The following is a 23,893-nucleotide window of genomic DNA, read 5'->3' on the forward strand; positions in this document are numbered from 1 at the left end:
GAGTCTCAAAATGAAAAGGCTTCAAGCACTCCTGTACATTTTGTACCCAGGGCTAAAATACTCAATGCCTTTCGTACAGTGTCCAGAAATAAAAGATTGAAATGACTACATGTCTACTAGAACTATGTTAAAATGTCTGTCAATGACAAAATTGGCATCAATAGTCAATCCAGAAGATAAATATGAACGTTGATCACAGCCTTAAAACTTTGACCTTTGTAAAGGAGAAGGATGCATCCTGTTTTCAGTGGGAACCACAAAAGGGTAAGTGGGCGCTATTTTAGTATATAAAGCTGTGGGGATTATTCAGATTATTGTAAATCCTTGCAGTAATATTGGTTATACAAATGTAACATCAATGGTCAAGTATATTTTGAGAAATATGTGTGTTCTATCATCACTAAAATAAGCTGACACATTGAATTTGGAAATGTTCAGTTCAACAAAGTGATGATATTAGCAGTAATTTTTATATTCCATTTAACATCAACAGAACAGCAAAAGCAGCAAAGAGACAGATTTGGGCCTCATTAGCAGAATTGCTTTACTACAGCATGTTCAATAGGGCCAGTGGTCAGTTTGATACACTGGCTTCAAGAGCTAAGCAGACTAGCAAACTCCCAACAATGTCTTCACCAAATCTCCAAAGAGCTCATTTTAATGGAGTAGAGGAAACTTGGAAAGAGTTGAAGACAGCAACTATCTCATGCTGTGAAGAAACCATTGGCTACAAGGCGAGGAAATACTAAGCTTGATTCAACAGAAATGACTACAGCATCCAAGACTTCATCAACAAGAAAAAGAAAGCTCTCTGTGCCTGGCAAAATAACGAGAAGAACTTATCAACCAGCAAAGGTGGGGTTACAAAGGAAATCTAGGGAAATCAAGAATCAATGGTGGACTGAGAAAGCAAGGAACTACAACTCCTTGCAGGCAAGTGTGACACCTGGTCTTTTTTCAGTGCCACTGAGGCACCACACAGACCCAACACTCCTTTGCCTCAAACTGGTACAGCATGAGGATGGCACCATTTTGCTACACAGAAAAAAAAATCAGCCTCTGATGGAGGGAACACAACAAGTACTCCTAGCCCACGATATGGTGTTTGATGAGGTTATGTTTAAGGAAATCGCCCAACTCCCTATAAAAATGATCTTAGAATCCCACCCAGTGTGGCAGAAGTTGAAACATTCATTAGATACATGTAGAATAGTAAAATTGCAGAGTAAATGGGGACATAGTCACTGGAGCATAGGAGGTTGAGGGGTGACCTGCGGAGGTTTACAAACTCATATTCAGGAGGAGTATAGATAAGGTAAATGGCTGGTGTCTTTTCCCCTATGTTGGGGTATTTTGAGATGTGGGGGTATATCTTTCAGGTGAGAGGAGAAAGATTTTTAAAAAAGAGGGACAACTTTTTTTTAATACAGACAGTGGTTCATAAATGGAATGAACTTCCAGAGGAAGTGGTGGATTCAGTTACAGTTACAATGTTTAAAAGCTATTTGGATAAGCACATGAATAACAAATGTTTGGAAGGATATGGGCCAAGCACAGGCAGGTGCGATTAGTTTAGTTTGGAATTATAGTCTGCATCACTGGTTGCACCGAAGATCTGTTTCCATGCTGTATGACTCTGTGACTCAGTGTCACAGAGATTACATTGGGGATTTCCAAACTTGAGAACCAGTGCTTAGTTGTCATCTCTATCAACTGTTCTTAAAATCTGGGACAAAGAAGAAGTCCTTCTCAATCTCAGGGATGCTGCCATCACCACTGTCTTTAAGAGCAGAGACAAAGTGGACTGTGGGAACGACCAAGTAATCTCCCTACTCTCCATTGTTGGGAAAATCATCACCAGATTCCTCGCTAGGCACCTTCTCCCGGTCTTTGAGTAAACCCTTCACTAAAGCCAGCGTGGCTTCCAACCAAACCCTGGGACTGTGGACATGATTTTCACTGCTTGACAACTCGGAGCAACCCAAAAATCACAGCGCCAGAGCCCAGGTTCAATCGTCAGGCAACTGTCCATGTGGAGTTTGCACATTCTCCCCGGGTCAGCATGGTATTCCTGAGGTGCTCTGGTTTCCTCCCACAGTCCAGTGATGTGCAGATTAGGTGGACTGGCCATGATAAGTCACCTATAGTTTCTACGCGTGTGCAGGCTAGGTGGCTTAGCCATGGGAAATGTAGGGTTACAGAGTTAGTGTAGGGTGGTAGGTCTGGGAGGAATGCTCTTCAGAGGGTCAGTGTGGACTTGATGGGCAAAAAGGCTTGCTTCCATACTGCAGGGATTCTGTGATTGCTGGTAATGGCTCGGGGAGGATCGGAGAGGGAGGAGAAATTAATTGATGACTGCCGCACAGATAAGGAAAGGTGGAAAATGGCACTAAAAGAGGAAAAACATTTTTCTAATCTTCCAGGTGCCAAAAACACACTGTATATAATTTGTCCTTCTCTGAATTGGATGAGCTGCCTGTACTCTGTTTGGGAATCACTGGTTAGTCTACTGACCACTGAGTGTATGCACATGTACTTTACAATTGATCTCTAGTAACTAATACTTAGGACCATGATTCGTGTATGTAAGCACCATCCTGTCTGTTTTGGAGGTATGAATTGTTAATCTATATACAGGACCAGATGAAAATTATACGGGTCCGAGTTGACCAAGAAAAGGAAAAGTGCTTCAGCTGATTTTCCATTATTACCTGTTAATTTCACAGGCAGGAAATGGGCTGGTGCAGTTGGATCTCATTACTAATTATAAAAGTTACAATAAGTAATTGCAGCAAGGTACCAACAATTTATTAACCTTCACGGTTTAATCAACATAAACAATTTGTCTTCATAAAATTTTCAGTTTTAGTGAATTGTATAATTTTATCAGAAATTTCTGGAGAAACTGAACAGGTCTGCAGCATGTATGAGAGAAAGCAGAGTTAACGTTTTGAGTCCAATGACCCTTCTTCAGAACTGAAGAGTTCTTCAGATCCTTAGGTAACTAATTATTGGACACTTAAGAACCACATCTCACCTGTACTCAAATTTGAGCTGACAGAAGGGGTTCAGAGACGATAGCAGGTTTGGAGTGGTATGGGAGATTGGAGAACCAATAATTCATCCTGGTCTCGCCCTGGCTGGGAAGGGGAGCAGCCACTTCTGTTAAGGGTCTGCATACTACTTCAACCTCTCCCATAACCCCAAATCCATCCCCTGCACATACCCCTCCCATTAGCCTTGTCAGCAAAACTCCCCAGTCAGCTGTCCCTATTCTTCCACTGACCTCACCTCCCCTCTCAGCTTCTGAGATTTAGTATCTAGGGATGGCTTGTAGCACCAGTTCTGACCAGTGTTGGCTCTTCGGGAACTACAGAGTTGCTAGCCTATTAGATTTGCCAGCTGCTGTCTGAGATGGGACTTACTTCCTATGGAGAGGCAGAAGCCTTGTCTCTAGCCTGCTTATGTGCCTTGGAATGCGAACTGGCTGCTGGACTGTTGTGATCAGTGGAATTCATTCCCCACTGACTCTTTTGATAGCAAGGTGAGAAACACCAACATCTGAAAAATCCTGCTCCATTTATCTGTCATTGTTAGCCCCATAATATTCAATATCAAAAACCAGTCAATCTCAATTTTGAAATTTCCAATTGACATAGGCCAACTTAGAATGCTTTTTGAGGGACATTTCTGGATCTATCCTTTATCTGAAGAAGTGCTTTCTGGTGTCACTCCAGAATTCTAATGTTAAGATGATGCCCTTTGTTTGGGATTCCCCACCAGGGAAGTAGTTACTCATAAACAAACCTGGCAATACTTTTAATCATCTTAAAGATTTCAACTAGTTTATCGTTTAATATTCTTTACTCAAGTCAGTATATGTCTAGTCTATACAACCTGTTTCATAATCTTCCCCTTTTTGTCTTTAAAATGGTGAAATTAAATGTGCCTGTTTAATTAGGCCCCTGCCACCTCAGCTAAAAACCATACTTGGTCTCAGACTCCATATGCAACACTAATGGGAACTATGGCATGGTATGCATTTTTGTTGTGCTTCTTTATGGTCCAGTGGAAATGAAAGTATTTAGCTAGTTTTTCTTCAGTCGCCTTCCTCTGATGTGCTATGTTTATTTGCTGCTCTCTAATGACTGATGATGTTGTAATTTTAAGTACTAACAAACAATTTCAAAATGTGATGCAATTCAAAAGAACGTAAAGGAAACAAAACAGAAAACAAATTAAAACATATCCTAAGATCTTCATCCTGGGGCAAATTTTGTATACTTGACTTTGGGATGCTGGTTGTTAATAATTGGAAAATCATGGTCTATACACCCAAGGTCATGATGGGCAGAATTGAAAATCTTCTGATAAAGTTATTCCACTCCTGTTGCATTAGTTAATTGTACTGTACACTTCAGTAAGTGAAAATAGGATAAGAGGTCAATTCTATTCAACACTTTGTTCTAAATTATTTGACTTTTTTCAAGGCAGGAGTTTCAATGTTAGCATAAACCTCAATTCCTCTGAGCTACTGATGACAAAATTGCTCAAGTATTGTGCCCTTGATTAATATTGAATAACTCCTGCCAGATTTCTGTGGTGTGTGTGTGTGTGTGTGTGTGTGTGTGTTACTCCCCCCTCAACAGTATAACAGCCAGCCCACATTTCTTAGTTAGGTCTTCAGATGACGAAGTCTGAAGGTTATGGCACTGGCCAGAGGGCGGCACGGTGGCTCAGGTTGGCACCGTGGCTCAGTGGTTAGCACTGCAGCCTCACAGCGCCAGGGACCTGGGTTCAATTCCAGCCTCAGGTAACTGTCTGTGTGGAGTTTGCACATTTTCCCCGTGTCTGCGTGGGTTTCCTCCGGGTGCTCCGGTTTCCTCCCACAGCCTAAACGTGTGCAGGTCAGGTGGATTAGCCATGCTAAAAATTGCCCTCACGTTCAGAGATGTGTGGGTTATTGGGGGATGGATCTGGCAGGGATGCCTCAAGGGGCGGTGTGGACTTGTTGGGCCAAAGGGCCTGTTTTCACACTGTAGGGAATCTAATCATACTTGTCGCAACAGAGCAACTTCATTCAATGGGGGACAAAAAGACAAGATAAAAGAATAAACGTACTGCTGTTTACACAACAACAAAAAAACTTATCCGATCTAGCTGGAAAAAGAAAGCAGACCATCCACTTAATGTGATCAGCTAAATATATACCTGTGTTCCTAGAATGGGGATTTTCAAATAATTAAATTAAATTCTGTAACATGGAAAAAGGTCATCTGCTGTTCTCTTGCTAAGCCATGATATGTATATTTAGAGGAGAGAGGGCAGAAGTACTTCAAAGAGTGGAATGTAACTTATCCATGTATCATTGGGGAAGTAGTTGAATGTGAAATCAGTGAGAACTGTAAACCTCTTATTTTTCTCTGTAAGGCAAAACAGAGGTCATACACTAGAGGTCACTCTTGCAGCTTGAAAAAAAGTTTTAAGAGCTGGAAGTGTAATAGTCATTGTAACCAGCTAAAAAAAATCAACAAGTTAGTTAAATTCAACAAAATCAGCTCTCCTGAGGCTGTCCCACAGGAGTCTGTTTTCTGATCTGGTAAATTTGGTTGTCTAAGTATCATCTGGCCTCTATCCCTAACACTTTAAGGGTTTTAGTGAAGGATAGGTGGTAAGATGTGCCAAAGGGAAAGGCTGACAAACCAGCTGTTCTTAGAGAGTGATAGATAGTAGGACCTGCCAATGCTGGAGAATCTAGATAACAAAGTATACAGCTGGATGAACACAGCAGGCCAAGCAGCACCTGAGGAGCAGGAAAGATGACATTTTGGGTCTGGACCCTACTTAGAAAAAAAAATTTTTGAAGAAGTGTCCAGACCCGAAACATCAGTTTTCCTGTTCCTCTGATGCTGCTTGGCTTGTTGTGTTCATCCAGCTCTATACCTTGTTTTAGCGAGTGTTGTTTATGGGCGAAGGGTATCCAAGAAAGGTACAATAAAAGCAAAATACGGCAGGTGCTGGAAATCTGAAACAAACGGGGCGAATTCCAGAGAAACTGAGCAAGTCTGGCAGCATCTATGGAGAGAAAAACAGAGTCAATTTTTCAAATGAGTATCGCTGTTCCTCAGAACTGTGTTCTGGAAACAGGACTGAAGTCTATATTGAATGATATAAAGCGAATGAACATTTGAGGAAAACAGACCAACTTCTGTTTCAGTAAATAGATGATGAGTTTATTAACAATGTGCACTGTTTATTTCTCTTATCTGTCGGTTTATTCTCTCCAAAATTAACATTGATACACATTTTTCCTGTCTTATATCCCTAGTAGGAACTGGTGGAAATGTGGTAGTTTCTTTTAAAAAAACTGAATAATGATTTAAAGTTTTGGATGGGATTGTGAAAATTACACATTAATTCTGACATTTTTGGGCTGCAATCCATGAGAAACTATGGTTGAGTTTTACTTGTGATACATGAAAAATGAGAACTTTCTAAGCCAAAAATCACGGGTTGGCTTTTACATGAGTATGTCTTATATCACTCACCAAAATTCTTTCTACTAAGCTTTTTAACGCAATCCCTTCAACTTTCAGTTAATTTAGTGACATTTCAATTGGACCTTCCTCAAATACCTTTTGGTCATCTAAATATTTCGCATTGCATGTTTACTACAGACTCAAATCAAACAATGTCTTTCCTTTTTAAAGGTATACAGATTGTTGTTTACTTGATTGATGTTTGGGTAGTTAACTAGTTCAGTCTCAGTGACCGATTCAATAATTTGTGAAGAATTGAAATTTTAAAAAATCACACATTTTCTGTTGTCTATTCTGTTCTGTCAATCTTCCTGAATCAGAACAGCAGATTTGCATCTTCAAATCTACTCGGCCCTTTTAATGATCATTACTACAAAAATCTGTTTCCTAATTTCTTTCAACACAGGGATAAATACCATTGTACCCTGGAGACTTATTTGGTACTATCTATGTCAACTTGTCTCAGACTTCCAGCTCATTTAGATCAATGTCCGGAACTTTGCCCTGAAAGTTTTTATTTTCAAAAGATGTGTGTGTTAATATAGAAATAATGTTTGTCAGTATTTCGAGCAGTGATCATTCAGTTTATTTGTACTCTTCAGTTGGAAGGTAATTTTCATCTTTTTAACATTCTAACCTTTTGTCTGACAGTCCTAGGGTAATGAAAGAACTTCTTACTAATTTGCTTGTCCTAGCTTGTTTTCGTGGTTTGCTTTATGCCAAATTTGATCCATCTCATCCCCGTTAATATATTGCTGTGTGATCGTATATGCATTCCAGATATCCACCTCCACTTTCTCCTTTCCCCTGTCTTTTTCCTCTTGATTTCCATACTCATTTGTTTAATCAGTTCGGATCACATTTGTTTAGTCTGAGCTTTCCTACATGATCAACTTTATCAATTTAAAGATGCTCAGAGTAGCTTCAACTGAACTCCTGCTGACAAATTTGGGCTGAATTTTTTTGTCCTGGGCAGAAAGCAGAAGTGGAAATTATGTTTCTAAGTACTGAACCTGCCTGCAAGGCGATGGGGAATAGTGGGGACAAGGTATTCATTCACTCATTGTGATTTTCACCAGCCCAAACCTCAACTGGCATGGAGAGGGGTTCTCTGCCTAACTAAGCATGGTGGGCTCTGGAAGCTGGTGCCAGGTATTGGTGGATTGTGCGAACTCCACACAGACAAAACTTCAATTTCTACTGCATTGTCTGAGTCAGTTACGAGTATCAGGACATGATAAACGCTGACTTAATGGCTTATTTAATGCACTAACCAGTCAGACATTACATCCGACTCTAAACAATTTGTATTATTCTGATTAAGGACACTTATTTTGTTTTAAAAACAGAAATTTTATTAACAGGCTATTTCTTTTTTTCTATCAAAAGCAGAGTACTTTGAATAAGATACCTTGTGAAATTAGTTGTGATAACATTGGGCATTCCTCATGTTATCACAAGGTTCTCGTGTCCTAGCAGACACTAATCTAGTCAGGTTTAGAAGCAGATAAATGAGAATTAGTTTTAGCCCGCTCAGAATGGTGACAGGAAAGTGATTGAAAAGAATAGCCCTGACTTGCAGCACCCAGACGGTCATTTCTGCAGATGGGAATTGTGAATGAGGTCCCTATGAAATCCCATTGTAGTCACTCTAAAGGAATTATCCAGGATTTGAAGATTCCACTGTGCTAGAAACCCTCCAAAGATTTCCATGAACCTGATAGCCATTCTCTGCCTGCACGTAACAGTTTTTTAAATACTATTCATCATCTATATACAGCCATGGCATTTAATGTATTTTCCTAATACGCCTCAGACAATTTGTATCTCATTGCTTCATATCTTTCCTTATTGAAATTTAATATCTTTCTTTTTTTCACAAAAGGTTTATTAATTAGCTCCTTTTCATTACGTAATACTGAATCAGTATGTTCTCTGGTTAGCTCTACAACATACTGCTCTAGGAAGCCATCCATAACATACTCGAGAAACTCAGCCTGCATGTTTTTAGAGCTCATTTGGTTTACATAGTCTGTAAGCAGATTGAAGTCACTGTGTTTGATTACTGTGTTGCCCATGCTACAATCTTCTGAAATCTCCTGATTAATGCTATTCCCCACACTTCCACTCCTATTTAGTGGCTTATAAATAATTCCAGTCAATGTCTGCTGCCCCTTGCTATTTCTCATCCCTGCTCAAACATATTCCACACATTGGCAAGGCAGGATCTCAGATCAGAAGAACAATGTACTGATCCCACCTCATCTTATCAGGGCAACTCCATCTCCTTTTCCTTTTTGTCTGTCTTTCCTAAACATCAAACATCCTTGGATATTGAGTAAAATAAAAATAAAGAACTGCTGATGCTGGAAATCTGAAACACAAACAGAATATGCTGGAGAACTCAGCAGCTTGGCAGCACCTGTAGAGAGAGAAGCAGAGTTAACATTTCTAATCCAGTAATGCAGCCAGAATGAATTTACAGCTATGCATTCTTGATGTAGGACTTTCCAAACCCATGACCACTTACATCTCAAAGGACAAGGGCAGCAGATACATGGGAACATCGCCACTATCAAGTTCACCTCCAAGTCACTCACCATCTGACTTGGAAATATAAATCAGCATTCCTTCACTATCGCTCAGTCAAAAATACTAGAATTCACTTCCTAACAGCATTTTTCATCAACCTACATAATTTGGACTGTAGCAGTTCAATAAGGCAGCTTACCACCACCTTCTCAGGGGCAACTAAGGATGGGCAATAAATGCTGGCCAGTCAGCAGCATCCACATGCCACAAATGAAATTTTAAAATGTCCCAGAGCATAAAAGCAGGTGGCTACACAGATTTTCAATAAACTGATGATTATCGTCCAAAATTCTCACGATTCTAGAATGCTTCTTGCAGATTGCAAGCTGGCAATGCAGGGTTGTAGGAAGGGGAGTGTTGGCTCTGAGTGAGATGCTTTTGGATGGATGCAGTGCAGACTCAATGGGGTGAATGGCCTCTTTCTATGCTGTAGGGATTTTATGATTCCATGATCTACATTTTCCAATCTATTACCATTTAAAAAATATAGTTTGCACATCTGTTTCTTCCAAAAACAAAACTGGATAACATCACATTTATATTCTATCTGCCATATTCTTGACCATTCAGTAAGCCTGTCCAAATCCTCCTGCAGCTGTTTTACAGCTTTCTGACAAAGCACATGCCCATATAGCTTTGTATCATCTGCAAAATTGGAAAAGCAGGTCCAGATTTTCGACTGGCCAGACAGTTGTTATGTCAGCGAACATGGGAGGAATTGCACTTGGGGACCCTGCAGATTCCCCACTGTGGCATGTTTGAAGGAATTGCCCAGAAAATTACACACTTACCTTCCGTAAATACAGTTTGATAGCAGCTGTCAACATGGCTATAGGACTTTTACATTTCAGAACACAGCAGCTGACTGCTGTGGAAAGGGAGTGTAGCTTGACTTTTTCTGACGATTCTGAACAATGAAAAAAGTCAAGAGAATGAGTCCCAAATCATGAAGTCATGTTTCAACTGTAAAGAAACATATCTATGTTACAAGTATTGTGGATCATTGTGTGCAGCTTTGGTCCCTTTTACTCAAGAAGGATATTATTGTCTAAGAGGAGGTACAATTAAAGTATTTCGGAATTCTCCCCAGAATGGCAGGATTGACCAATGAAGACAGTGTGGGCCATCTGGGCCTGTTTTCTTTAGGATTTCACAGAATAAGAGTTAATTTCACTGAAACCTACACAATACACAAAGTGATAAACAGGACAGATACAGGTAAGATGCTTCCCCTAGTTGAGGAGTCTACAATCAGTGGGCACAATTTAAAAATATAGTGGATGCCACTTGAGTCTGGGGAATTTTTTTTTAAAACTCACTGGGTTGTGAATTTTTGGATTTCTTCATGGAAGGTTAGTTTTTAAGTATGTTTAAGGTAGAGATTGAGAGATTTGTGATTACCAGTGGCATAATGGAGTATGGTGACAGCATTGGTAAAATACATTGAAGTGGTCAATCAGACATGATTATATCAAAAGTCTAATCAGGCTTGATGGGCTGAATGGCCTTCTGATTTTCCTATCTGCTTGGATATTTTAACAATTATTGGAATCCTGCTTGTGTCATGCCCACCATTTATCCCTTGTCCAACACAACGAGGAAAAATGTAGTAGTCTTCATCTGAATTGTTGATTTGGCAAATTGTTTCTGTATGATGTCACTGTCTCTTTTGCCCACAAGACAGTAGTGACAGAACATCAAATGTATTTTATTGTGTCCTGAACATTTGTTTAGGAGTCAAATAAATACAGTTTTCCTCTTCTGATTCTACAGTTGAATCTCACTTGCAAACTTCAAAAATCAGCAAACAAATGTATGTTTGCCTATACTGATTCCAATCGGCAATCAGCAACAGGAAAATTCAAAGTTTGATTTTTACTCAACATACCAATCTTAGAGATTCCTCTTTTGCTCTAAGAAAGGAAAAGAATGTTGAGCAGCATGGAAAGTCATGTAAATTGGTGCTGCTGAGAGTGCATGGATGAATAACAGGTGTTTTGAAGAAAATTTCCAGCCTGTTTTCTGGTTGCTTTGTGTAAGGACATACATAATACAAGGCTAATAAGCGCCTGATCTGTAAGATGTTAGACGTATAAAAACCAAATGGATAGAACAGCCACAACTTGGATGCCAATGACTAGTGTGATATGATTTGCAGGCATGCTTGTAACTGAGTGTGAGTTTGCAATTCATGTTTCTAATGTTGTTTTTGAACAACTGGTGTCATTTTTAAGTAGAAATGCGCAGAGAAGATTCTACCACTTGCCACCAGATAGTGAATGTCCTAGCCAGCAAACTTTAAACAACAGCTGGAAGCCTCCCCAAGTCATAAAATTGCTCTTCCTGGCTCAAGAATCTAAAATGCACTGCCCAGGAGGACATTGTAAAGGTTGAGAGGTTTCCTACCTCTAATATGTCTGGATGAGCCCTTGAAATGACGTAAAATTCAAGGCTATGGGCCAAGTTGTAGAAAGTGAGATTAGTGCAGATAGGTCAGTGCAGATTCAGTGGGCCAAATGTCCACTTTAGTGCTGTTTGACTCTATGACTACTGCCTTCCTGACTAACTGCTGTGTTGCCTCCCCTCTGCCAAAATCTAAGTCAATATGCTGGTGAAGTTGCAAGTATCTAGAACCCTGATTTAGAGAACTGCCTGCTTATACTGAATGAGAATTGATGAGTTTGACACATGTATTCTGATAAAGGTCTTAAAACTGAAAATGATGTGGATGCCCCACTGAATTTATCAGGCAGCAGTTCGTTATTCAGCTTGGGCATGGTGAGTTCATTGTGAAGAACAAATGTGTTTAGCATTGTTGGCATATTAGCTATGAGTTGAACAGTGTAGAGGACTTGGCAGCAGTTGAAGGCCACTGTTTAAAATTAGATACTATTGAGCCCTCCTGAAAGAATAAGAGCCATCAACACATGCATTACAGCTACATATCAAAACAAGCTGCACAGAACATGGATTCATGATTCAATATGCTGTTCAAAGTGCCAATTTATTTGCTAGTAAGTTAATAAAGCCCTTGTCAAACATTATTGAAAAACTTGCACACTCACAGGGAAATTTGAAACTGAACTCTTCAATTCAGCTGTGACTTAATGCATATATTACTCCACTGCAAGGCATCAAGCTATGGATTCATGTTCCATCTCACAGCATTGAACTCAAAAATCTAGATTGCTATTCCTGTTGCGGACCTGAGGGAGAACCGCATTGTTGGTAATGCTGTCTTTTGAATGAGATCATCACATGGAGTACCATATTCTCTCTTAGATGAATGTGAAAGATCCTCGTTCACAATTTCAGAGAAGAGCTGAGAAGTTATCCTTGGCATACAGATCAATGTACATATTACTCAATCAGAATCACTCTTAACAGATTGTCTTGTGATTGTCATATGGCTGTTTCTAGGAGCTTGTGTATACAAAGCGATTGGCACATTTCTGAAGGGATGTTGTATGAGTGATCAGCTAACATCTCACACCCATTTCAAGGCTGCCATCTTTAATATCATTTACAGTACAGCGAATGACATGATCAATAAGTCTGTCCCAGCAATTCGTCATAAATGTGATAATATATCCAAATGCATTTGTTATTATTCCACCCAATGTAGGATTTTTTTTTAAAAACCATTTCCATTTAAAACTGGAACTGAGCGACTGTTACATACAGAGGCATTTACAACCACTGAAATAGTCTATAGGGAATTTGGACAGCCGTTGTGGCGACATCTTTCTCTACTAATCCAGAAGGGTAAAACCTTTTCTGCCAGTCTATTTTGGAGAACTGTCAATACAATTATTTGCACAGCGGTCTCTGTAAATCTATATTCCTCCACAAATCATAGCAATGGCAGCGTCGGGTGATTGATTACTACATCAGCAATGCCTACTACCTCATTAACTTTTATTGTCCCTCCTGCACATCTGCTGTGTTCGCTACATCTACATTTGTCACTGGGCAACCCATAACCACGCGTAAAGCTTAAACACGAAATATTTTCTTTAAAAAAAAGACTTTTTCCGGAAGGGAGAATGAAAGCAAAGTAAATGAAAACTGAATCCAGCTTATTCATCGGTCGTGTTTGTGTTATAGTAAACACTAAGATTATCAGTGTTCACTATTATTGAGGAGTCAATCAAAGAGCAATTTAACGTGCATGCGCATCTGTGGCGATCAGTAAGTTACCTCTCACAAATTCCGGCTCCTTCAGCAGCTGCTCAATGTGATTAAACTTACCGAGGAACGCCAACTCTCCGACACCTCCTCCTACCACCCCTTGATCATGATCCCACCCCTCAAGCACCAAACCATCATCTCCCAAACCATCCACGACCTCAGCACCTCAGGTGACCTCCCACCCAAAGCCTCCAAGCTCATTGTTCCCCAACCCCGCACCGCCCACTTCTATCTCCTTCCCAAAATCCGCAAACCCGCCTGCCCTGATATTCCCCATGCAGATGGCCTAAGGGCCCTTCGCTTCTTCCTGTACTGCAGGCCCAACCAGTCCCTCTCCCCCAACACCCTCATCTGCCTAGCTGAACTCGTCCTCACCCTCAACACTTCTCTTTCAATTCCTCCCACTTCCTACAGACTAAGGGGGTGGCCATGGGTACCCGCATGGGCCGAAGCTATGCCTGCCTCTTTGTAGGTTATGTGGAACAGTCCCTCTTTCGCACCTACAGTGGCCCCAAACCCCACCTCTTCCTCCGTTACATTGATGACTGTTTCGGCGCCGCCTCATGCTCCCAAGAGAAGCTCGAACAGTTCATCCATTTCACCAACACCTTCCACCCCAACCTCAAGTTCACCTGAGCCATCTCCAACACATCCCTCACCTTCCTGGACCTTTCTGTCTCCATCTCACCTACAAACCATTGTCCATTTCAAGCCCACCGACTCCCACAGCTACCTAGAATACACCTCCTCCCAACCACCTTCCTGAAAAAATTCCATTGCCTATTCCCAATTCCTTTGCCTCCCTGCATCTGCTCCCAGGATGAGGCATTCTACTCCCGCACATCCCAGATGTCCTTGTTCTTCAAGGGCCACAACCTGCCCCCCCCCCCACCCCCGCGGTGGTCGAGAACACCCTCGACCATGTCTCCCGCATTTCCCGCACCTCATCCCTCACACCCTGTCCTCGCAATAACCGCCCCAAGAGAAACCCCTAGTCCTCACATACCAACCCACCAACCTCCGGATACAAAGCATCATCCTCCGACACTTCCGCCATCTACAATCCGACCCCACCACCAAAGACATTTTTCCACTCCCACCCTTGTCTGCATTCCAGAGAGACAAGTCTCTCCGTGACTCCCTTGTTCGCTCCACACTGCCCTCCAACCCCACCACACCCGGCACCTTCCCCTGCAACTGCAGGAAGTGCTACACTTGCCCCCACACCTCCTCCCTCACCCCTATCCCAGGCCCCAAGATGACTTTCCACATCAAGCAGATGTTCACCTGCACATCCGCCAATGTGGTATACTGCATCCGCTGTACACGGTGTGGCTTCCTCTACATTGGGGAAACCAAGCAGAGGCTTGGGGACTGCTTTGCAGAACACCTACACATGGTTCACAGTAAACAACTGCACCTCCCAGTCGTGAACCATTTCAACTCCCCCTCCCATTCCTTAGACGACATGTCCATCCTGGGCCTCCTGCAGTGCCACAACGATGCCACCCATAGGTTGCAGGAACAGCAACTCATATTCTGCTTGGGAACCCTGCAGCCCAATGGTATCAATGTGGACTTCACCAGCTTCAAAATCTCCCCTCCCCCCACTGCATCCCAAAATCAGCCCAGCTCATCCCACCCTGCCCAACTTGTTCTTCTTCTCACTCATCCCTTCCTCCCACCTCAAGCCGCACCTCCATTTCCTACCTACTAACCTCATCCTGCCCCCTTGACCTGTCCGTCCTCCCTGGACTGACCTATCTCCTCCCTACCTCCCCACCCATACTCTCCTCTCCCCCAAACTTCTGTTCTATCAATCTTCCGTCCACCTCCCCCTCTCTCTCTATTTATTTCAGAATCCATCCCCATCCCCCTTTTCTGATGAAGGGTCTCGGCCCAAAACGTCAGCTTTTGTGCTCCGAAGATGCTGCTTGGCCTGCTGTGTTCATCCAGCTCCACACTTTGTTATCTCAGATTCTCCAGCATCTGCAGTTCGCATTATCTCTGGTCAGAATTGAAACACATTGATTGGTGCGATGTTGTGCTATTTAAGTAATGTACACCAATAAACTCACGAGAAAATGTCAAGGTGTACTTATTCCAGTGCAAGTGCAATTTGAATAGTGCGGTAACACCAAAACAATCTGAAAAAGCACAAAAAATGCCATGTGGAGTCTTAATCTTAATCTTTCCTGCAGATGTTTTTTGAAAGTTAAAATGAGTATAATCCATTACCTGTTTATCTCTTATTTCCTGCATAATCTTGCTTTGTGTCTGATTTACAGTTGAATTGAGTATTCAGCTGATGCTTCATAGTTCAAATTTTCCTGTCTCATTGATAATTCTTGACAATTTTTGGTTGTTAGTTGGTGCCCTTTTCACACATGTTTGAGTAACACAATGGAGGGCGCTGCATCATTCTGTTTTCTAAATTTTCAGTAAATTCTGGTGGAAGATTTGTGGAGAAGGAGAAGTGTAATGGATGGCTAGCACTATTCATTCAACACTGATGTCAAAATCAGACCTGCTGGACTTAGAAACAACAACATAATTAGTCCTCTTGTACTCACCACCGACACCCCCCACCCCCCTGGCTTGGCCTTGCATATTGTCATCACTCATTAGGTTGGATTTTGCAATTTAGATGAGATTAGATTCCCTACAGTATGGGAACAGGCCCTTCGGCCCAACAAGCCCACACCGCCCCTTGAAGCATCGCACCCAGACCCATCCCCTTATAACTCACACACCTCTGAAGACTACGGGCAATTTAGCATGGCTGATCCACCTAGCCTGCGCATCTTTGGACTGTGGGAGGAAACCCATACAGACACAGGGAGAATGTGCAAACTCTGCACAGACAGTCGCCCCGAGGCTGGAATTGAACCTGGGTCCCTGGCACTGTGAAGCTTCAGTGCTAACTACTGCCCCTGCTTGGGAATGGACAGTAAACTCTCAATCTTGACCAGTAACACCTCACTGAAATTAACAACAGTTTCAGGATGTCACCAATGCAGATTACAGCAGTATTTCTGAAGTTACAAGCTGTCACTTCAAGGTTCTGTCACAGGCTGTGCAGTGGTCCTCACAATCCACTGAAACTAGCAACAATTGATTTCAGTGAGAACTTCAAGGTCTCTCCCCCAGAAATCATTTTTGAGAACACTTAAAATTATACCTTGTTCAATCAGTGGCTGTTTAACATGCCATCTAATGAACAAGGTTTGAATAAGAGAATTCACCCTGAAAAATAACTTAATGGTAAATAATTCAATGTAAAACCATCATTTAATGAATAATTTTAAATGAAATATTTTTGACACTTAGAAGTCTTGTTTCAGAATTTTGGTTTCTATCTGCATCCCACATATAGGTCCCAATCTGGAATAGGGTCTACACAAAATGTTTGTTTATAGGTGGGTTTTTTTGTTCCTGGCTGTGTATGTGAGAAGGCCCTTTAATTTGATTGCCTGTGCGGAGACGCTGACTCACTTCAGCCCCACCTTAAAAATAGCCGGTACCTCAAGCAATTACAAGCTTCTGCATTGCTGCACGATGATGCACAGAAATTCTTGCGAGGGAGATTGTTTGATCAAGATCTGCTTTTCATTCAGTAACAAGCACACTTGCTTTACTGCTGACTGCAAAATCTAGCCTCCTGTTTTCCTATCCTTGAGCTGGATTCTTACCCAAACCTTGATGGCACTTTCCACAACTTTTTCATTGATCATTTCCTCAAATAATTTGCATAGGTTACTTAGGCAGCTGTTCACTGGGTTGTTATTCTGCAGATAATCTTCACATTTGCTTCTAAAATATTAATTCTAATATACTGTGTGAGAATAAGTTAAAACTTGGTCTGTAGTTGTGTGCATCTGTTTTGTCACCTTCTGTAATAGAGTCATAGAGTTGTGCAGCACAGAAACAGACCCTTCAGTCCAATATACCCATGCTGACTAGATATCCTAAATTAATCTACTCCCATTTGCCAGCATTTGGCTCATAACCCTTTAAACCCTTCTTATTCATATACCTATCCGGATGCCTTTTAAATGTTGTAGTTGTACCAGCCTCCACCACTTCTCCTGGCAGCTCATTCTATGTGCCCACCACCTTTGTGTGAAAAAGTTGCCCCTTAGGTCCCTTTTAAATCTTTCTCCTCTCACTTTAAACCGTTGTCATCTACTTTTGGATTTTTCCACTCTAATGAAAAGACCTTCGCTATTCACCCTAACCATACCCCTCATGATTTTATCTCCTCTATAATGTCAGCCTCCAACACTCCTGGGAAAATAGCCCCAACCTATTCAGCCTCTCCCCCGAGTTCAAACCCTCCAAACCTGGCAAGTCCTTGTAAATATTTTCTGAACCCTTTCAAGTTTCACAACGTCCTTCTGTAGCACGGAGACCAGAATTACATGCAGTATTCCAAAAGTGGCCTAACCAATGTCCTGTACAACATGACCTCCCAACTGCTATACTTAATGCACTGACAAATAAAGGCAAATATACCAAATGCCTTCTTCACTACCCTGTCTTCCTGTGCCTCTACTTTCAAGGAAATATGAACTTGCACTCCAAGGTCTCTTTGCTTAGCAACAGTCCCCAGGACTGTATCATTAAGAATATAAGTCCTGCTCTGATTGATCTTTCCAAAATGCAGCAACTTACATTCATCTAAATTAAACTCCACCTGCTACTCCTTGGCCCATTGGCCCATCTGATCAAGGTCCATTGTACACTGAGGTAACCTTCTTCACTGTCCATTACACCTCCGATTTTGGTGTCAACTACAAACTTACTAACCATACCTCCTATGTTCACATCCAAGTCATTTATAAAATGAGGAAAAACAGTGGACCCAGCACTGATCCTTGTGGCACACCACTAGTCACAGGTGTCCAGTCTGAAAAGTACCCTTCCACCATCTCCCTCTCTCTTCTACCTTTCAGCCAGTTCTATATCCAAATGGCTAGCTCTCCATGTATTCCATGTGATCTAACCTTGCTAACCAGTCTACCATGAGGAACCTTGTCAAATACCTGACTGAAGTCCTTATAGATCATGGCCACATCTCTTCCCTCATCAATCCTCTTTGCTGCTTCTTCAAAAACATTCAATCAAGTTAGTGAGACACGATTTCCCAATCACAAAGCCATGTTGACTATCTCTAATCAGTCCTTGCCTTTCCTAATATATGTAAATCCTGTCCATCAGGTTTCCCTCCAACAATTTGCCCACCGCTGATGTCAGGCTCACTGATCTACAGTTCCCTGGCTTTTCCTTACCACCTTTTTTGAACAGTGGCACTACATTAGCCAACCTCCAGTCTTCCTGCACCTCACCTGTGGCTATCGATGATACTAATATCTCAGCAAGAGGCCCAGCAATCAATTCCCTAGCTTTCCACAAAGTTCTAGGGTATACCTGATCAGGTCACAGGGATTTATCCACCTTTATGCATTTTAACCCATTCAGCACCTCCTCGTCTGTAATATGGACATTTTTCAATATGTCACAATTGATTTCCCCATGTTCTCTACCTTCCATATCCTCCTCCACAATAAACACTGATGCAAAATACTTGTCTAGTATCTCCTCCATCTCCTGCGGTTCCACACATAGATGGCCTTGCTGATCTGAAAGGGGCCCTATTCTCTTCCTGGTTTCCCTTTTGTTTCTAAATGTCTTTGTAGAATCCCTTTGGATTTTCCAGAACCCTATTTGCCTAAGTTATCTCATGCCCCATTTTTACCTTCCTGATTTCCCTCTTGAGTATTCACCATTACATTCTTCTAGGGATCATTTGATCCCTGCTGTCTATACCTGACATATACTTCCTTCTTATTCTTGATCAGAACCTCAATTTCTCTGATCTTCTAGCATTCCACACACCTACAAGCCTCGCCCTTCACTTTAACAAGAAAATAGTGTTTCAGGTCTCTCGTTATCTTGTTTTTGAAAAGCTTCCCATTTTCCAGCCATCCCTCTATCTGCAAACGTTAACCCCCAATTAACTTTGAAAGCTCTTGCCTAATACCATCAAAATTGACCTTCCTCCAATTTAGAACTTTAACTTTTAGATCCAGTCTATCCTTACCACTATTTTAAAACTGATAGAATTATGGTCACAGAATCTAAGTCCTCCCGCCACGCAACCGCCCACCCTCCCCCCGCAACCCCCCACTCCCCGGCACCTCAGTCACTGCCCTACCTTATTTTCCAAGAATAGCTCAAGTGTTGCACCTTCTCTGTTAGGTAACTTCACAGAAAATTTTCTTGTACACACTTATCAAATTCCTCTCCACCCAATCACTTAACACTATGGCAGTTCCAGTCTATGTTTGGAAAGTTAATCTTACATATAACTGAGATCTCCTTAAAATTTTTTTTCTCAATTTCCTGCTGACTGTTAGGGTTTTGATAATACAATCTCAATAACATGATCTGATTTCCTAATAATATCCTTCCCACCCATATGTACTAGTTTAAATCTTCCCAAGCAGCTGTAGCAAATCACCCCACCAGTATCTTCGTCCTCCTCCAATTCAGGTGCAATCCATCCTTCTTCTACAGGTCACTTCGAATCCAGAAGAGAGTTCAATGATTCAAAAATATGAATCCTTAGCTCATGCATTAATCTGCTCTATCCTCCTACTCCTGCCCTCACGAGCTCGTAGCACCAGGAGTAATCCAGATATTACTATCCTTGAGGATCTATGTTTTAAATTCCTGACGAAGTTCCTATATTCCTTCCTCAGAATTTCATCCTTTTTTTCTGCCTGTGTCGTTAGTTCCAATGTGTATAGCAACCTCCTGCTGGTCCAAATCTCCTTTGAGAAGAGTCTGCACCCTCTCTGAGAAATCCTTGGTCCTGGCACGAGGGAGACAACACACCAATCTTATGTCTTGTTGTCAGATGCAGAAACATCTGTGTGTTCCACTGACTACAGAGTCCCCTATCACAATTGATTGCTTGGAACCTAACGTACTCCTTGTTACAGTAGAGCCAGTCTTGGTGCCAGAAATCTAGCTGCCAGTACTACATTCCTGTGAGAGACCATCATCTCCTACATTTTCCAAAACTGTACAGTTGTTTGAGATGGGGATAGCCAAAGGGGACTCCTGCACTACCTGCCTAGCCCTTATAGCTTTATTGGAGGAAACCCTTCTACCTGACTATATCTTAGGTTTATCTCCCTTCTTGCAACTGCCATCCATCACACACCCCAGCTCCTGTAAATTCCTAATTGCTTCTAACTGCCACTCTAACTGATCATGCATTTGCTACCAAACACACTTCCTGCAGACATAATCATCAGGAAAACTTGGAAACTCTTCCTAATCTCCCACATTCAACAGGAAGAGCACATCACTCTACTAAAGGCCATATTTGCAACTTAATAATCTACAGACTCAGAAAATAGCCCATTCTTACTGCTCTAACAACAATGCTCCAGGCTAACTTAGTACCTAGATTTTATATTTTCAAAGTTTAATCAAGAAACAGATTGTAATAAAAAACATATAATCAAAAATGAAGCCACTCTACTCACAACTGTAGATTTACAAAAAAGATCCAGTAAGGTCATACTCAAAAACTAGCCACTTAGCTACACCACCCCTCTTTGCTGTGAGCTCTCCCACTCAAGTTTCTCCAAGGTCAGCTGTGAATTTCACCATTTATTTTTCTTAGACAAACTCTAATGTCCGGAGATACTTGAAACCAAACATCAGAAGCAGTCAGCTGTGCAGAATCACTGATGGGTCAGATAGCTGTGCAGGTTTATTTCTCCCTTTGATTCACTTCTCACATTGTCACTACCTGTGTCTCTCTTCCTCCATTATAAAATTCCATCATTTTGATCTCTTTGTTTTCAAAGTTCCAAAACAATGCAACATCTTATAAAGCATTTGAGGAAATCAGCTCCAACACTGAAAATACCTCAAAAAGGAACAGTTTGTATTTCTAACAGATGTCTCTCCAAGGTCAACTGATTTCCTAATGATAGTTGTCAGTAGCTTACAAATATCCTTAAAATCACTTTCAGTACTTTAGGATAAATGCCACCCATCTTTCGGGATTCATTTTTGAACCCATTTAGATACCTTGGCACATCTACCTTATTGATAGGAATACTTGAAGGAAACATTGATTTAGAATATTTAGTATCTTACGCATATTGTCAATTTCAAGCTTATTTGCATTTTTGAGGTTTGCATTTTTTGATTGCTTCTTGGGTATGCTGATGACGAACATTTTTTTTCACGGTTACACTTAACTGCAGTTGTGCTTTTTGTTTTATCAGATCTTCCTTTTGCCTCCCTGACATCCTTTTTAATGTACTTGTGTTTCTTCCAGAGTACAATTTTTCTTACAGGGTTTCTATAAAAATGTATTCCTCTTTACCTAGTGTTTAATTTTCCTGCTAATGCATGTAAAGTCACAATTGTTTCAAGTAAGTTTCTTGATTTTACAAATATATTTATACTGTACATTCAATACTATATCTTTGAAGATGTTTCACTTATTTTCAATTGAAGTATAATCCTTTACAATTTATCTGTATGAATTGTTCCTTACTTCCAACAAATTGAACCATTAAAAAGGTGCCAGGCTCCTGGTCCTAGATTTTTCTGACTGCAAGAATATGTTTTACTTGATCATTCTCTATTGCCATTCTTCAAGTATAGGATGACTTCTACCATTGACTGAATTGCATTCAGTCATTTACATTTGCCACATTGCTATCATCAATTCCTACAAGTATTGAGTCACCTAACCAGTCATCCATGGAGGATTTGAGATGATGGGGACTGCAGATGCTGGAGAATCCAAGATAACAAAGTGTGAAGCTGGATGAACACAGCAGGCCAAGCAGCATCTCAGGAGCACAAAAGCTAACGTTTTGGGCCTAGACCCTTCATCAGAGAGGGTCTAGGCCTGAAACGTTAGCTTTTGTGGTCCTGAGATGCTGCTTGGCCTGCTGTGTTCATCCAGCTTCACACTTTGTTATCCATGGAGGATTGATGGACAGCATTCTCAAAATGGTCACAAATATGTGTAACTTGTACATTTGTGAGATCAACCCTCAAACGGGCTCCAGGTTTACCCGTACCCCTTGTCAGGTTCATTTCTGTGCCTCCTCTTACACACTAGCTGTTGGCTACTCCGCAGAGTAACTGACCAAACTCCTGCTTTCATCTCCCAAAAAGCTGACTCAAAAATCCACTTTGGTACCTACTGCTGGTGGGATGCAAATGAGACCTCATCCTCAAATTGGTCCAGATCTTTTGCTGATAAGAAACAAACACATTAATTGCTGGAAGAACTCAACAGATCTGGCAGCATCTGTGGAGAGAAATCAGAGTCAATGTTTTGCATCCAGTGACCCTTCTTCAGAGCTTTGTCATTCAGGAGATTGTGAATCCTTGGAATTTTCCAATCCAGTGAACAGAATAGTCTCTCAGGGAATCAAGGGACATCGAAAGCAACAGGGAAAATGGAGTTGAAGTAGAAGATCAGCCATGATAGTATCGAGTGGCAGAATAGGCCTAAGGGCCCAAATAATCCAATCCTGCTCCTAATTTGTTTGCTTGCATATTTGTATGTATAAGTTAGGTACAATCCAACAAAAAGAAAGGTAGGGGATCCGAAAACAGTCTCCTTAGTTGAGGAGAAAGATAGTCAGTATGACAAAATAAAGAGAGTGCATGATGCCTGTCAGATAAATTCTTCATGTGAAAACCAGGCAAAATACAATAGGTTGACAGTTGAAATGAATAGGAAAACAATATCAGCAAGAGAAAATATGAGAATAGAATTGCCAGTAACATAAAAGAAAATACAGAATGAACTAATAAGCAGCTGGGGTAACTCCTGTCAGTGAGGCATAGGAGAAGGATGGAATTCTTACTGAGGACATTGTATCCAGTTTTACAAAGGAAGAGGAGTCTCACAAAATAACAGAGCTACAAATAAAGTAGAAATAATGGACTGGATAAAAATCAATAGCAAGAAGGCTCGTGAAAGGCTGGCTATGCTCAAGGTAGATAAGTCACTTGATCTGGGGATGGCCTGCATCCATTCCTTGATCAAAGAAATGGCCTAGAGGTAGTGGAGATGTTTGCCACAATCTTTCAGTTTTACTCTTGTTATGACAGAGGTACTAAAATCTCTTGGGAGTGTTAAAAAGATACCCATATTCGTGAAATCACATGAGAATATCACCACAACTGCAGGATGTTAGTTTAACATCACTGATGGGCGAAGTATTAGTCAATATAGCCAATCAGTACTTGAAGATATTTGAGTTAATTAAGGATAGCCCAGCATGACGCTATAAAACCAAATTACGCACAACAAATCTAATTGGATTTTTGCTGAAGAAACAGAGAAGTTTGTTGGAAGAAATATGGTGACTGTTGTCTATGTGACTTTTTTTTTCATTTTAAAAAGCATAGTAGCTCCTAAAAGTCTAGTTAACAAAATTGAGGTAATGTTCAACTGGACAAGAAACCATCTTAAGAACAGAAAACATCAAGTTTTGGTAGTTGGCTATTTTTTG

The sequence above is a fragment of the Stegostoma tigrinum genome, chromosome 1 (assembly GCF_030684315.1).
Source record: "Stegostoma tigrinum isolate sSteTig4 chromosome 1, sSteTig4.hap1, whole genome shotgun sequence".
Taxonomy (NCBI): Eukaryota; Metazoa; Chordata; class Chondrichthyes; order Orectolobiformes; family Stegostomatidae; genus Stegostoma; species Stegostoma tigrinum.